Source organism: Choloepus didactylus, chromosome 14 (assembly GCF_015220235.1).
Source record: "Choloepus didactylus isolate mChoDid1 chromosome 14, mChoDid1.pri, whole genome shotgun sequence".
NCBI lineage: Eukaryota > Metazoa > Chordata > Mammalia > Pilosa > Megalonychidae > Choloepus > Choloepus didactylus.
The window spans coordinates 1,892,641-1,905,170 of record NC_051320.1 but is presented as its reverse complement, the minus strand read 5'-3'; the positions used below and the strand labels follow the sequence as shown (position 1 = coordinate 1,905,170).

General features: G+C 32.8%; 1 pseudogene; it reads right to left on the bottom strand.

Moving 5' to 3' along the window:
* Nucleotides 1-10,463: 10,463 nt before the first annotated feature.
* On the bottom strand, nucleotides 10,464-11,403 carry LOC119509557 (annotated as a pseudogene).
* Between the last annotated feature and the right edge of the window lie 1,127 nt (nucleotides 11,404-12,530).

The window sequence follows — 12,530 nt, the reverse complement described above, 5'->3', positions numbered from 1 at the left end:
AAAGATAAGTGCAGAATATGGGTCTGAGATCAAGAGAGCATGGTTTGCATTTTTATTTAATTCCTTGCTATTTTCACTTCTAATTCTAGTAATAAGCATGATTGGATAAATAAAATATTTTAAAAATCTAGAAAATGCCTATTCAAATGAATGTATAAGATGGCAATTAATTTTCAGAGTGAGTATGCAATGGTAATGAAGCAAAGTGTTATTATGAGAGTCCATGCAAAGTAGTGTCCATGTGTTTACAAGCTCAAGAAGGAGACAAGAAAGACATGAAAAAGATACAATTAACCCTTGAGTGTATCAGTTATATTTAATCTGTGTTATCACCACCTGAGATTTTAAACATATAGATACCACTCCAGTAGATAGCCAGGTAAATCACTTATCATGCATTTGCTAACCTCTATCAGCTTATCAGGGGGCTCACTTAAACCAAAGAACCTGTAGGGTAAGAATGGAGCTGAGTTTGACTGCCTGTAAAGCAAACTCAGAAAAGAATATTTAATAGGAGAGGAAGGAATTCTGATATGCAGCAGGTTTTGACTAGAATCTGTTTTTTTGGCTGTCTAGTATTTCATCTTTAGACTTAGCATAAATAGGAGTGTTCAAGAGGATGTGGAGGAACTGGAACCTTCGTACATTTTGTATTATTGCAAAATGATGCAGACACTATGGAAAAAAATTTGGTTGCCCTAAAAAAAGTTAAACATAGAATTACCATGTGACCCACCAATCCTCTACTAGGTACACACACAGAAGAACTGAAAATGGGTATTAAAACAAACACTAGTACAAAAATGTTCATAGAAGTACTTTTCACAAGAGCCAAAGAGTGGAAAAAACCAGCAAAAAAAATCCATCCAACATACTGTTTATATTAGTCATTGCCTATTTAGTTCATATTACATATTTGTTTGTGTGTATACAGGTATGTGCACATTTTTTTTTATCTGAAATCAATGTTCTTGAGCTCAAGTTTCTCTTTATTGCTGTAATATAGTCTCAGATCCCTAGATCATATTAACTTGAGTTTTATTTTGGATACCATAAATATTAGTTTTAAAAGTAGCTATGTATATTATGTTATGTGATGTGATGTGATGTTACATTACATCATATTACATTACAGTACATATTAGATTACGTTGTGTTATATTATTTATATGCAAGCCACACATAGAATACTATTATTATACTTGCTAACAATCCACATTAAAACTAAATTTCTAGTTTTTTTTACAAAATAATTATATGATTCCAAATAAATTATTTCATGCTCTCTTCTCTTTTTCTATACTAGCTTTTCTGAAATTCAATATCCTAATTCCTCAAACTCTTTCAGTTTTTCCCAAAATATATAATCATTCTATATGTCTGATGATGTTTTTGTCTTTGTTCATTATTGAGTCTAATGCATATTTTGTAGCTCTGTCAAATAAGATTTTCTTTAAAAGCAAATGAAGGTCCACTTCTAATTAGGTGTAAAAAAATTGAACTTTTCTAGATTAGAGGCCCAATGCCTATATGGAAACTGGACCAAACACATGACTGTCACATTATGCTAAATTTTACTTTTGTGTTTGTTATAGGAGCCACCTTATTTACCAGTTTAGATGCTAGGGTTAGCATACTGCCTTTAGCAATTCAAAGCAGAGAGTCAGATTGTGTATAATCTTTGCATAAGTTTCATTTTCATATAAGTTATTGAAATTGGTTGGGAATTTTATCTTATACTTAGATCCTTTAATTATTTGACTAGGATGAAGAAAGAATTGAAAATAGGAAGATGCTGGGTTTGTTTGTTTATTTGAAAGGAACAAACAAACAAACTTATGAGGATTAATTTCTGAACATAAGGGACATGATCTAACTGTGCTTCATAATTAGTTTTGTATAGGAATCAAAATTAATGAAATTGTATCTATTAAAATATATTAAATACATTTGCTTCTGCCATAGTTCATTAGGAAAATAGTCTATGATGGATATCAAATACAAATGTATGCATTCTTAAAGACCCTGTGAAAGGCATTTTTTTCTCTTTGTTCCTTAAGCTATAGATCAAGGGGTTAAATATGGGGATAATTAAAGTATAAAACGCAGAGGCTATTTTTTCAAAATCAAGGGCGTGACCAGATTTAGGCTGCATGTGCATAAATACTAGAGTCCCATAGAACGCAACCACCACCATCAGATGAGATGGACTTGTGGAGAAAGCTTTTTTCCTGCCTTCAGGAGAATGCATTCAAAATTTGGTTACCAGTATCAGTACATAGGATACTAAATCTACTAGGAGGAAGGAAATCATATTAAATACTGAAAATATTATAATCAAAAATTCCAGTTCTTTTGAATTTGAGCACAGCATGGTTAACAAAGGAATATCATCAGAGTAAATATGAATGATGACATTAGAGCAACAGATGGTCAATGTAAAAATCTTAATGGTGAACATCAGAGACTGAAAGGTGCTGTAGAGGTAGGGGACATGAAAGATACACAGTTAACAAGAAGCTAATGAAACTTAAATTCTAGGGCAAGACCAGTGCTCTGGGTGTGGTATTACCAATATATTCACACAGTGATTGGTCTCTGTATATGTTATGAAATCATGGTGATGATAACCGTGATCAATGAAGGCCACCTTTTCTTTCCATTATGTCTTCTCCATGGCAGGCGCTTTTCCAATGTAAAGTTGCACTGAAATGTCTGGAGTCATTTCTGGGGTCCAACTAAGTGGGAATTGAGTTAATAAAAATTCATCTGAGGTTTAGTGGATGTATCAGTATGGTTGAAATCAATGACACATTTCCCAGAAGGACATGTATGTTTTCTGGTGTGGAACAGATTCTAAAACACTGCTACTACTTAACAAGCTGAGTTTTGTCTCTTATCTAATTAATAAAATATTCAATTTAAGGATTTTATTAATTATGCAACCACTATAGTTTCTTCATATCTGAAATTTGTTTTTATTTATTTATCCTTTGTAATAAATATTCACCTTTATGCCCAAATTTGCACTTTCTATGTTTCCAGGCCCACAAGACATATACCTAAGCATGATAAAATTTATGGTTTATATCAATATTAATATAGCTGACTAATTTATTATGCCTATTTTGTCTCATATAACACTGTGAAGATAAGTTCTACAAAATATTTAAGTTATTTGCTTGTGCATTTAGTACATCAAATTTTGAAAGCTCTTGATATATTTCTAGAACTTTAAAATGAACAATTTATAGAATATATATCACTGTGAATTTCAGATATTTCCATGGAAAATTCTGCTCTGTTCATTTCATAAAATTTTACAATAAAAATCAGTAAATAGTCAAAATTGGAACAACTCTGATTGTAGCTAGTGATGCACTTATACTTGGCCACTTGGATTCCCTTTAAATACCTCTCACATTCAGTCTCTCCTCAAAGAAAACCTACATTTCTGAAAGCATGATTTCTCAATTGATCAAGTAAATAGAGTTTAAAATATCTGGTCACATAAAATGCAGGGTAGAATGATTATAATGTGATAGAATCTCCAGACTTAGTCTGGACTAATGTCACATAGGACCTAAAGTTTGGGGAAATTGCAGTCAGAGTCATCACCATTTGACCACTACCAAATAAAGATGATTTTTATTGCTATTCTGAATAGATCATTCAAGAAAGGGGCAGCAAATCTAGGAATCTGCTAATTTAAGGTGTCTATTTTGCCAGCATGATCTACCATCTTGGGGACAGGACTCTTCTTGAAATTGGAACACCTCCATTTCTTCTTCCTGGACGAGGTTGCCTCTGTTCTCCATTAAGCATTATTCTCCTCTTTAGGTCCTTCCTCCTCCCAAATAAATGCTCTAAAGCTCATCTTCTCTTGGAAACTTTACCTGAATCTTGCCCTTCCTGGGGTCTGCTATCATAGGATTTTATTGTACAATAAGAGATTCACTGGATTGCACAAAGAAGTACAATATTCTGATACCATTTATAACACTTTGATGTCTTCAATATTTTTTGAAGAAATATTCTGGTATTTATTGTCTATCTCCATTTCATTCTCAGTAACTATCTCCCTTTTAAGATGCCTGGATTCTTACACTGTGCCCATTCCTTTGGTTAATTAACATCTTAATGTGTACATTTTCATACCTTCATTTATGGATAACTACAGAAGCACAAAGGATACAGAAGTATGCAAAGGAATGCCTGAGTTTTCAATCTTTATATATGGTGGTATGAATCAGAAATTATTTTAGGTACAGAAGTTTTCTGTAACTCCATATCTCATGATTTTTTTACCATTGTCTCACTGATGGATGTTTGAATTTGGAGCTTTTTTGAAAGATATCCACTATCAGCATCCTTATATATTTGTGTACACATCCACTAATTTCTCTTTATTTTGTATCTAACATGGAAATACTGTGTCACAGGTAAAAGGTATATTAAACTTTACAAAAATCTGCCAGCTTTCAAAATTTATTGTAACATTTTACATCCCCAAACTAAGTATGATCATATTTGCTCCTTATTCTTGCCAACTTTTGATGCAGAGGCTTCATTTTTTTCTCTTTAATTTGGCACTGAAATTGATGTAAAGTGGTATCTCATTGTGATTTTAGTTACATTTGCCTGATGACTAATGATAATTAATGAACACTTGTCCCTGTAATTATTGGTGATTAATATACCTTTTATTCTTAGCTATGGTCATTTTTTAAATGGATTATGTTTTTAATTGATTTTTTTTGGATATTTGCATATGTTCTTGATATAACTTCTTTTTTCATTTGCTTACATTGTTTTTATCCAGGAGTACCTCAGAGATATTACAGTTCCTTTCCAGACCACCACAATAAAGCAAATATCACAATAAAGTGAGTTACATGAAATTTTTTTGGTTTCACAATGCATATAAAACTTATATTTACATAATATTGTAGTCTGTTATGTGTGTAAGAGCATTATGCCTAAAAATGATTTACATAACTAATTTAAAGTATTTTATTACTAAAAATTCTAAACATCATCTGAGACTTCAGGGAGTCATAATTTTTGTGTTGGTGGCCTGTCTGGCCTCCATATTGATGGCTGCAGGCTCATCAGGATGGTTGTTGCAGGATGTTGGGTTGGGTGTGGGAATTTCTTAAAGTAAGGAAAGAATGAAATTTGATGCTCCCATTGACTCTTCATAAAAGATATCTCTGTAGCATGCAATGCCATTTGATAGCAGTTTATTCACAGTGGAACTCCTTTAAAATTGAAGTCAATCTTCACAAACCCTGCTGCTACTTTACCAAATAAGTTCAAGTATTATTTTTAAATCCTTTGTTGTCATTTCAACAATATTCTCAGCACCTTCACCATTTGTAGATTGCATCTTAAGAAACCACTGTCTTTTTGCTCATTCATAAGAAGTAACTCTTTATCCATGAAAGTTCTCTCATGAGATTGTATTAAGTCACATCTTCAGGCTCCATTTCTGATTCTCTTGCCTTTTCCACCACATCTGCAGTTACTTTCTCCACTGAAGTCTTGAACCATCAAAGTCACCATGAGTGTTGGAATCTTCTTCTCCCAAACTACTCTTAATTTTGATATTTTGATCTCCTCTCATGAGTCACAAATGTTCTCATGGCATCTAGAATGGTTAATTCTTTACAGAAAGCTTTCAATTTATTTGTACAGATCCTTCAGAGTAGTCACTGTTTATATCATATATATTCTTATGAAATGTATTTCTTAAATATTAGGACATGGAAGTAAAAATGACTCCTTGATTTATGAGCTGCAGAATGTATATTGCATTAGCAAGCATGAAAACAACCTTAAATTCTTCGTACATCTCAATCTGAGCTCTTAGGTGACCAGGTGCACTGTCAATATGCAGTAATATTTTGAAAGGAATACTTTTTGTTCTGAGCAGTACCTCTCAGCAGTAGGCTTAAAAGGGGTCCAGAACCACAGATTGGAAATGTAAGTGGCATCACTCACTACTACTCTTTGTGATCCATGAGGAAATCTTTTATACCCTATTGCCTTATGCTCTGATATTCTAAAGATCTTATTTCCAGAAGGACAAGTGCTTCCCCCAGGGGATGCAACAAAGAATTCATTGAAAAGGAAGTTAAAATTGCCTGCTATTCACTGTGCTCCTCACACCTCTGAAAATCAACAGGAAAATATGTGTCCTTTGTCATGTCTGGGCCCTGGGCCCCTCCCCCATCTCACTGTTTTGCAAATCCAGGCTGCAGATTAGACCATGCCTCACATTGCTGCCCCCTCCCTTTCTTCATTTTCATGCCACTTTCTTTGTTCTCACCCTTCACTGCCCCCTCCCTTTCCCTTATAAATTTATTCCCCCCTCACCTCTCCTGTTCAAATGCAAAAGCCAGGGGTTGCCAAAGTTACAAAATAATCTATGTGTAGCTGCCTATTGGCCAAAATTCACATACCTTACACTGTGTAACCTCCTGATTGGCAAAAGGCCCTATGAAAAGGAATCCCACCACCCACCTGCATGCTTTCCCCTCTGAGCAGCCTTTCTGCAGCAGGGGTCACCCTGAGGCTTCTCTCAAATAAAACTTTTCTTTATTACCCGCCCATTTGGCTTCATTGCCCATCTTTTGAACCAAAGTACCTTACATTATGGACTTTCAGGAGTGATTGATCCTGATTATCAAAAGGAAATAGATGTGCTACTACAAAAAGTAGTGTACCTAGAATGCAGGATATTCCTTAGGATGTCTCTACGCACTATAATCACTTGTGAATCAAAGTTAAAGGAAAGTTATGGAAACTCAATTAAGAAATGGCCCATATGGTTCAGGAATGAAAATATGAGTCACATTATCATGCAAGGAACCATTACCTGCTGAGGTGCTTGTTGAAGGTAAATGGAAAATGCAATCAGTAGTAGCAGATGTTGGTAATAAATATGAGCTATGACCATGTGACAAGTTGCAGAAGCAAGGACTACTGTTGTTATGGGTACTTATTACATGTGTTTTGTGTGTATATATATATATATATTTACATTATATTATAAATATATATATTTGATCTCATTTCCTAACATAAATTGTATTACTCTTACAGCACAATATTTAATTTGGTGATATAAATTATAATACTGAATATCACCCAAGGACTTGCTTCCTCTTCTGGAGAAAGGCTTAGTGCATTTCCAGTTGTAGGCAAGAAATTTGAATAATGTTAGGTAATAGTATGGCTATATTATAGTATTGTCTTTATTTAGAGATTAAGGATCAGTGTCAAGAGGGTTATTTTCATGTGTTAACTGGTTTAGTTTATGGTGCCAAGTTGTTTGATCAAGCAGACAGCAATGGACTGATTGTGAGGTTATTTCATTAATAGATGTAAATAATTATTCAATTGATTCATATGTAAATAATTATTCAATTGATTCTATCCACTGTCAATCACATCTATAAACAGCAAAGGAGATTGCCTTCAGCAATGAGAGGACCCTCCTCATCCAATCATTTGGAGGAATTAAAGCAAGGATTGAGGATGTCAGTAGTCAGAAAGAAGTTCTGTGTCTACTTCAACCAGCCTGCTTCCTTTGGGGATTTTAACATCCCCTTCATCAGAGTTTCCAACTGGTCCATATCACATGTACCAATTCCTATAATCAGCCTCCTAAGAAGTTTGCATGTGTGTGCATGTGTGTATTTATTTCTCTGACAAACCCTTATTAGTACAATGGAAATGTCAATTCTAGGTATTTACCCAAATAATTGAAAATTGAAAACAGGTATTCAAACAAGTGCTTGTAAATGAATATTCATATAAACACGTCACAAAGCCAAAAGATGGGAAAAACAGAAATGTCTGCCAACAGATGACTAGATAAACAAAATATGCTCTACCATACAATGCAATTTATTCAGCCATGCAAAACAATGAAATATGATACATAGTGGATGAACTTTGAAATTATTATGGTGAGGAAAAAAAGACAGAGGTAAAATGTCATATATTTTATGATTCAATTTCTATGAAATATGCAAAATAGTTAAATCCAAAGAAAGGGAAAGCAGATTTCACCATTGCTTAGTGATGAGGAGTGACATCCTAATCAGTAGAGAGTCTCCTTTAGGGGTGCTGAAAAGGTTTTGGAATTAGTGCCAGTGGTTGCACAAATTTGTAAATGTACTAAATGTACTAAATGCCACAAAATTGTACTCTTTATAATGATTATTTTTTATTTTGTGAATTTCTGTTCAGTACAAGGCTATGGATGTACATTTCACAACTTTTTAGTCCCATTTTCTATTAATGACCTGTTTATCACATGCTTCGCTTTATCCTTTTCATCTGAGTTCTAGGATTTTTAGAATTGTATTATATTGTGAGCAATCCTATAAAATAAAATGTCCATTCCACATAGAATTTTGGAGTTTGGTTAAAGAATAAAATAATTTTATATTAAATGAAAAAAAAAGACTAAAAATTTAATTGAATCTGTTTTCATTTTACTAATCCAGTTCTTATTTCATCAATTATACATTCATATATATATAAAATGTATGTAAAAATCAATTTCTCTTTGGCTCACATTCTCCTTTTCTGTTGATGGAATATAGGCTCAAATTACACAGGCCATATTCATTTCATTTATATTTTGCATTCCTCTAAATAAAATATATGTTATATACATATATGTATGATGCAAACTACATGTATAGTAGGAATATTATTTTCATTAGCAATACAATTTAAACTATCCATTAATCTCTATTTTTGAAAAGAAAGCTTGCAAACAGTTAATAAATTTCTGCTTATTTTTCTTTTGATTTCCCAAGATTGATTGTTGTTCTGATTCCTCACTCTTTTGATTTTTCACAAGATATGAAGTCTTTCTATATTTCTGATGATGTTCTTTTAGTTCATTGTTGGGAATTGTATATATTTTCTAACTCTATCAGATTTTCTTTGATTTCCATGGAAGTGAAGGAAAAAATATACTTTAACCTTAGTAAAATAATGTGTTTGCCTAGATTAGTGGCTTGTATGCCTGGGGTGACTAGAACAAGGTCAACAGGTATGATAAGGACTGTAAGCATTATGCAAAACTTTATTTATGTGCTTCTTTAACAGTTATCATATTTAGCAGTTTTAAAGTTTTTCTTATTGCATTCGCTATACCACAACAAAGTAGAGAATAAAAACTGTGCTTTATCTTTACTTTGTGGTATTTATGACACAACATTTTCTCTTGTAACTAGTTTCTTTAATTATTTAGCTAAATGAAGAAAGTATGGAATATAGGAAGATGTTTGTTTATTTCTTCATTTTGAAAGTGAGAAAATACTGTAATGATATAAAAATCTATAAGCAAATATTTCTAGTGTAAAAATGTAAAATAAGGATAAAAGGGTATAATACATTATTAGAATGTGTATTAATTCATTAGAATTTAGATCACCATGCTTTTATATATCCTGTATTAATGAATGGTATTATTTTTCACATATTCCATTATAAAGATATTTGGATGTCAGGCAACAAAACGTTTTCATGATAGAGTAATTTGTACTATTCATATGTTTTAATTCCTTTTCATAACAATATTCTCCAAATCCAATGACAATATGAATTAGATAATGTGTTTTTATTATCTCTGGATCTTACTATAGATTTTCCTTGTCATGTTTTCCATCAGCTGTCACCTTTACTAAGTTTTTAGGCCCTCCAATCAAGCATCCTAAATATCTTTCCTTTGTCCCCTTCTTCCTATTCTCCACTATATATTTATTCACTTTTTATAACCATTCCTTTTTTTTTTTTTTTTTTTGTAGCTATTATCTGTGTGTTTAGAAATGCCCAGGAGAATCACCATTTAGGGCAATGAGTATCACAGGAAGAAGAAAATTCATTTAAGTGCTAACAAATCAAAATTATCAAGTCTCTTTCAAACATGTTTTGTAAAGCATAGATAAAAATAAAAGATTATTAGCATAGAAATGACTGATAACAGGAGGACAAAAAAATACTCCACGGTCTTGATAGTAGACATGGATAACTCCTTGTCATAAATTTTGCTTGTGTGGTTGAATTAGTCTCAGAAAATATGATGGAAACATGGTTAAGAAAATCTCTATCCTTAAAAAGAACTGTCAGAAGCAGACACATAATATACTGAGGTAGAGTGTACTAAGTATTCCCATAAATAGAAGGATGACTTTCTATGGAAATATGTAAGGAAGCATCAATCACAATAAGGAATATTGAGGAGAAAATGACATTTAAACTGAGTCTAAAATATGGGAAATAATTTGAATGAATATAAGGAGAAAATAAATTTTTCCATGCTTTATATTTTGTTTTTGTTCAAGAGACAAAGAGAATGTAATTATACCTATTAGAAATAATATCAAGTGACATCTACCTTCCTTATAATTTATTAAAACTATAGCCTGTATTTGATATTAAATACAAAGGTTGCATATATTTTTAAAGACCCTAGAGAAGGTATTCTTTACCTCTTTGTTCCTTAAGCTATATATCAGGGGGTTAATCATAGGCATAATTAAATTATAAAATACAGAGGTCATTTTGTCAATGTCAAAAGAATGACCAGATACAGGCTGCACATACATAAATAGTAGAGTCCCATAGAACACAAACACCACCGTCAGATGAGAACCACATGTCGAGAAAGCTTTTTTCATTCCTTCAGGAGAATGCATTTGAAGTATGGCTATCAGGATCAGCATATAGGACCTTAGGATTACTAGGAGGGAGGTAATCAAATTAAATGCTGAAAATATTATGACCAACAGTTCTAGTTCTCTTGCATTTGAACACAGCATGGGTAACAAAGGGATATCATCACAGTAAAAATGACTGATGACCTTAGAACCACAAAAGGTCAATGTAAAAATCTTAATGGTGATCAACAGAGACTGAAAAGTGCTGTAGAAGTAGGAGATACTTACAAGCACATGGCAAACCCTCTGGGACATGATAACACTGTAGAGCAGAGGGTTACAGATGGCCATATAGCAGTCATAGGCCATGGCCAACAGCATGAAAAGTTCACTGATAATGAACGTAATGAAGAAAGCCATCTGAGTGGCACAGGCATAATAGGAAATAGTATTTTGCTCCACAACAAAATTTATCAGCATTTTGGGATAAAGGACAGTAGAGTTGCCAAGATCTATGAAATCCAGGTGTCTGATAAAGAAATACATAGTCTGTGTGGAGGCGGGAGTCCACCTTGGTCAGGATGATCATGCCCAGGTTGCCCACCACTGCGACCATGTAGATGAGGAAGACCCCAAAAAGGGGACCCTGTATCTGAAGGCACCTGATAACTCCCAGTAAAATAAATTCAGGCAGCAGTGTCAGGTTCTGTTGGCCCATTATTATTAATTATTATAGAAGCATCATTATTAGTTTTCATGTAACGTTATCTAAGCATAGTATTTTAGACATAATGAAGACCATTTTTTCATGGTGTGTTATAGAAAAATAATTCCACATCTGATTTTGAAGCTAAAATTTTGGTAGAATCTCTTATTTCTCAAAGCAGAGGTATCCATATGAAACCCATTATGCAATGATATAACAGATTGAATATAGTCAGCAATGTTTGGAGCATCCTTATTGGTAATAAAATCATGTAGCTGTTAATGTAGACATAATAGACTATTTTTCTACATAATGGCATCCCAAATTTTTTAATACATTTCAATTTTTAGCTATGATTTTTCATGGAATTTTGATATTTTTAAAGGGAGAGGTAGAATTAACATGAAGGCAATGAAAACTTAGGTTTAGTGTTTCATTTTCAAAGGCATCTTCCAAGACCCTGGGTGGTGCCCAGCAAAGCACTCATATAGTGATGTATCTTTGTAAGCATTATAAAATTAAGTTTCTCAGGATCATCTTCATCTCACATAGTCATGATATATTCAGGTCACTTTTCCTTTCCATTCCACTTTCCACTCCATTGCACATCACCTGACATCAGGTTACATTCAAGTATCCACTGGGATTTCTGAAAGCCCTCTAACAGGGAGGTGAGTTAATAACATTTTTTTTTTTTTTTTTTTTGTGGTGTAGTGGGTATACTAAAGGGTTCAAAGTCAATGATGTGTTATTAAATAATGCTTTCTGCTATGATACCAAATGTTTTCTAACAACACTCCTTCCAACCAGTATGCTTTGTCTGCAAATGAATTGACAAAAATATTTTATTGATGGATTTTATAGATTACATGACAATGAACAAATTGTTTATGACTGAAATTTGTTTTATTTAATTTTCCATTGTAAATAAGTATTCACATTTATACCCCAATTTGTATTATAGTTTTATTTTTAAAAAATGGAAATCCACAATTTGTATAAACATCAAGAACAAAAAAATCTGTATCCATACCTGCTAAAATCTATGGTTTATAGCAACACACATGGATTTTGATTGTTTAATTTTGTATGCTTTATTTCATCTTATATAACATGGTTTAGATGATAAGTTCTGTAAG